We start from the raw sequence: 4,650 nt of genomic DNA, 5'->3' as shown, positions 1-4,650 counted from the left end.
ATGCAATTTAGAAGAGAAAAACTAAAATTTCATATTTTTGCAAATATGTCATTTTAAAGACAGAACTTTTTTCTATAGTACACATGAAAATTAGGATTTGCACCCCAGAATGGATACCCCTGTTTGTCCCGTGCTCAGAAACATACCCATTGTGGCCCTAGTATTACGTCAGTATGCACAATGGGGCCCAAAATGAAAGGAGCAACCGGTGGCTTTCAGAACAGAAATTTTGCTTGAAGGAGACTTAGGCCCCATTGCCCACTTGTAGAGCCATTGGGTGACCAAAACGATGGAGAACCCCCACAAGTGACCCCATTTTGAAAAGTAGACCCTTTAACGAATTTATCTAGGGGTACGATGACTTTTTTGACTTCACAGTTTTTGAATGAATCTAAGCCAAGCAGAAGGAAAAAATTACGATTTTCATTTTTTTGGCAATTTTGTCAATTTAAAAACAGTTTTTTTTGTACAGCACACATAGGAATGAAGACGTTCACCCCAAAATGGATACCCCTGTTTGTCCCGTGTTCAGAGACATACCCATTGTGGCCCTAATCTACTTAAAGGAAACATGGCTAGGCCTATAATGGAAGGAGCACCCGTTGGATTTCAGGGTACAACTGAATAAATTCCAGGCCCCCTTGCCCACTTGTAGAGACATTAAGCGGCCAAAACGATAAGGAACCCCCACAAATGACCCCATTTTGAAAACTAAACCCTTAACAAATTCATCTAGGGGTGTACTGCGTATTTTGACCCCACAGTATTTGACTAAATCTAAGCAAAGCAGAAGGAAAAAATTCCGATTTTCATTTTTTTGGCAATTTTGTCAATTTAAAAACTGGTTTTTTTTTACAGCACACATAGGAATGAAGACGTTCACCCCAAAATGGATACCCCCGTTTGTCCCGTGTTCAGAGACATACCCATTGTGGCCCTAAACTACTTACAGGACACATGGCTAGGCCCATAATGGAGGGAATGCCCGCTGGAAATCAGGGTACAACTGAATAAATTCAAGGCCCCATTGCCCACTTATACGGAAAAAAAATTGACTTCCTAAAAAATAATCCCCCCCGCCATCCCCATTTTTTGGCATTCTCTAAATATTAGATAAAAGTAATAATATAAACCGCATTTTATGTCCGAAGACAGGGGTAATTACGGAGGCTGGTTGGGATGGGTACATGGGGCAAGAAAACCGGGTATTCCCCCTCCTCTCTCGCTTGGGGGTATTTCGTGACCTCAGCGGCGGGTATGGGGTGTAAAAAGTGGTGCTCTGTGAGGCTTTGTAATCTTGCTGCGGTGCGGTAGTCTCACAGAGAAGGAGCTCAACAAGCTGCTCCTGGAACTGCATGAAGGCGAGCGTTCCCGGGGCTTCTTGTAAATTGCGTATTACAGGTAGCGATCTGAATAACGCCGGGCTCACGCAGCCGTAGGCGGCATCTGCTTGCGGAGGCCACAACGGATCTTGGCTGTGAGCCCGGCTGTGACCCTGCGTACGGCCACGTAATGTACTGCGCATAACTGCCTACTCACACAGGCGGTCATGCGCAGTACTTTTTTTTTGTTTGTATTTCCCGCACCGTCGCTTAGCGATGACGCGGGTACCCGCAGCCTGTATACAACGTAGTTGTGTATGGGCTGCAGGTATATCCGCGACCATGGAGCACAATGGGCTCTATGTTGCGGATATCCGCAGTAAAATAGAACCTGCTGCGTTCTCTTTTCTGCGAGTGGATTATGAAATTCCAGCCCACTAATGTGAGCGGAATTGTGTAATCCAATGCGATTGATCTGCGTATTACCGCTAATGAAACGCATGCGGAATCCGTAATTCCTATCCGGTCATGTGAGACCGACCTAAGGTAAATCGCTACCTTTTTATCACGTAACCGGGGACCGCTCAACGAGGCCACCCGTCACTGCTCCGGGCTCTCGGCGACCGTTGGTTGCTGGGAGTAATGAGATTTTAAGTTTCCTGGGCTCCCCGACTCCTGCGCATGTGTCCGTTGTTTTGCCGGCGGTCGCATGTGCAGAATCCGGGAAAGTTCACGGAGGAAGATCGCGCCAGGGTGCAAATACGGAGGCCTCCGGTAAAAAGTTTCATCTCTCACCGATCGGATCGGTGAGGGGAGATGAAACGAACTTTTTTTTTTTTAACTTTTACGTGATCGCCATTATCCATTGGATAACGGCGAACACGTGACCAGGAACCGCTCACTGCGGCCCCCCGTGAAATCTACAGGCCCCTGGCTCAGTTTTGTAGCCAAGAGCAGGGAGATTTTAAGTTATCCTGGCAATCCACGGCTTTTGCGCATGCGTCTGCCGCTTTGGCGACGGGCGCGTGCGCAGAAGCTGGGGTAAGCTCTGCGGATAAATCCGCGGGCCTTAGGTACGTAATTTCATTCTCCCTCACGGATATGATCCGTGAGGGGAGATGAAATGTAAGCGTTTTAAACTTTATTTTTATTACTTTTTTACACTTTTTTTTACTTTTAATGATCACTGCTATCCATTGGATAACAGTGATCATCTCTGCAGGGACATCCCTCTGCTCCGGGCTACACATGGCAGTCAGGAGCAGAGGTATTTTAGATTTCCCGGGTTCTGAGCCCCTCTGTGCACGCTCCCCAATGTCAATCATCAGGCGCGCATGCGCAGAAGGTCCCGGAAGACCGGCGCGCCGCTGAGGACCGGGGGTGAGTATTTTCACCTCCCCTCATGGATCGGATCCATGAGGGGAGGTGAAATTAAGCTGATTTTTACTTTTTTTAAAACTTTTTCCAGTGGATAGCGGCGATCGCGGGTCAGGGGACTGCTCGCCGCGGTCCCCGGGGACATCTCCTGGTTCCCGGCTACCTTCAGGAGCCGGGAACCAGGAGATTTTAAACTCCCCGGGGTTCCCATTCTTCTGCGTACGCGCGTGACGTCGTTCGTCTTGCGCGCATGCGCAGAAGAGCCGCGCCGGGTTCCGGAGGACCCTTTTACCTGCGGCAGACATCGGGGAAGCCAGGTACGTACTTTCAGCTGGGCAGCTAAATATTTAACTTTATTTACACTTTATTGTGGGTCCCGCAGCCCGGGATGACAGCTCCATGCTGTCTGCTACCTGTGGGCACCGACAGCATGGAGCTGTCACGTCCATAGCCCACGGGGCTTTATTCTCTGTAGGACGCATGTTTTTACGTCCTCAGAGAATAAAGCCCACTTGGGCAAAGCGTAAAAAGACTATGGGCTGGTCGTTAAGGGGTTAAGATATTTGCAGTCACCTTATGGCAAAGTGAGTCTTCTCCTTGAAGCTATTTTGAAGGTGCAGAATCTAGCCACACAATTGCACAGATACCCTAAACTAGATGGTACAGCAGAACTGCAAGAACATAAAAAAATAAAAAGAAATAAATCTTGTCATTTATGTATAGCGCCAACGTATTCCGCAGCGCTTTCAGGTAATTTTTATTTATTACCCCCCACCAAGCTGAGTACTCATTTTACTGACCACGGAAGGATCGAAGGCTGAGTCAACCTTGAGCCGGCTACCTGAACCATGCGTGGATTGAACCCGCATGCTTCAGGTCATGAGTGAGAACTTAAGGGCTCGTGCCCACGGCCGTGACGGACTTGGCCAGCGAAATATCGCAGCCATGACGCCCCCCCAAAGACCCCATACTCACCTCCCGGATCTGCTGTGCACAGCCCGCCTGACGCGCATGCGCAGTACAGCGCATGACGTGACCGGCGCTGGGCAGGGTCGCGTATTCATGCGATACTTCCGCTCTACTGACAGCGGGAGAATAGCGTGACGGACGGCTTCCATTAACTACAAAGGAAGCCGGACGCACATATTCCCGAGGCAAATAGGATATGCTGCAGTTTATTTCACGCTGTGGAATTCCGCGGTGTGAACATTCAGCTATTAGGTTCGATAGAACCTAATAGTTGCGGTGTAACGCAGCGGAAATCCGGCCGTGGGCATTAGCTCTAAAACTTCATTTCTGCTGCCTTAACACTTTGCGCCACACATTACCTTATTTCTTATGTAACTACAAGATACAAAACAACCACTCAGCTTGTGATCTCCCCCTCCACCTTCCCTGTAACAGAGAAGGAGAACGGTCATCAACAGCAATCAGCACCTGCAACGAAGCAGAACTGAGAGCTCACTACAGCGCCTCCTCTTGGTTGGTGACTTGGGACACTTTCCAGCACACTTCTTAAGTTGAAAACTATAGACTTGATTCCTGAAAGTATAGTTTTGATACATGGTGACTGCTCAGAGCCGGGACTACGGGGAAATAGAAGCTTCTAGACTTGTATAATGATGCTACATCAAATCTGCTCTCTGCTCCTAATCTGCATACATGACTTCTAACGGCCAATGGGAATCCCCCGGGACCTGCTGCTCCAACCACCTTACCCATCAGAGGGTCGCAGATTGTAAAGTGTATGAGTAAGGATACCCTAAGGCTGCCTGTCCACGGGCGTAGCGACAGATAGGCTCACTGCGGAGACTCGCAGGATGCTGCGATTTAAATCCCGCAAGTAGAAGATCGCCGTGATTCTCCGCTTTTCGACGGCGCAGCTGCGCTTTCCATAGCAACGCTATGGAAAGCTTCAGACAGCGGAATCACGGCCGTGGACATGCAGCCT

At 48.8% G+C, this 4,650-nt stretch overlaps 1 pseudogene; it reads right to left on the bottom strand.

Moving 5' to 3' along the window:
- Window positions 1-4,060: 4,060 nt before the first annotated feature.
- Window positions 4,061-4,257, bottom strand: LOC136593912 (small nucleolar RNA U3; annotated as a pseudogene).
- Between the last annotated feature and the right edge of the window lie 393 nt (window positions 4,258-4,650).

This window comes from Eleutherodactylus coqui, chromosome 1 (genome assembly GCF_035609145.1).
Source record: "Eleutherodactylus coqui strain aEleCoq1 chromosome 1, aEleCoq1.hap1, whole genome shotgun sequence".
Lineage (NCBI taxonomy): Eukaryota > Metazoa > Chordata > Amphibia > Anura > Eleutherodactylidae > Eleutherodactylus > Eleutherodactylus coqui.
Note: the sequence above shows the minus strand (reverse complement) of the source record. Positions and strands in the feature narration are given on the sequence as shown.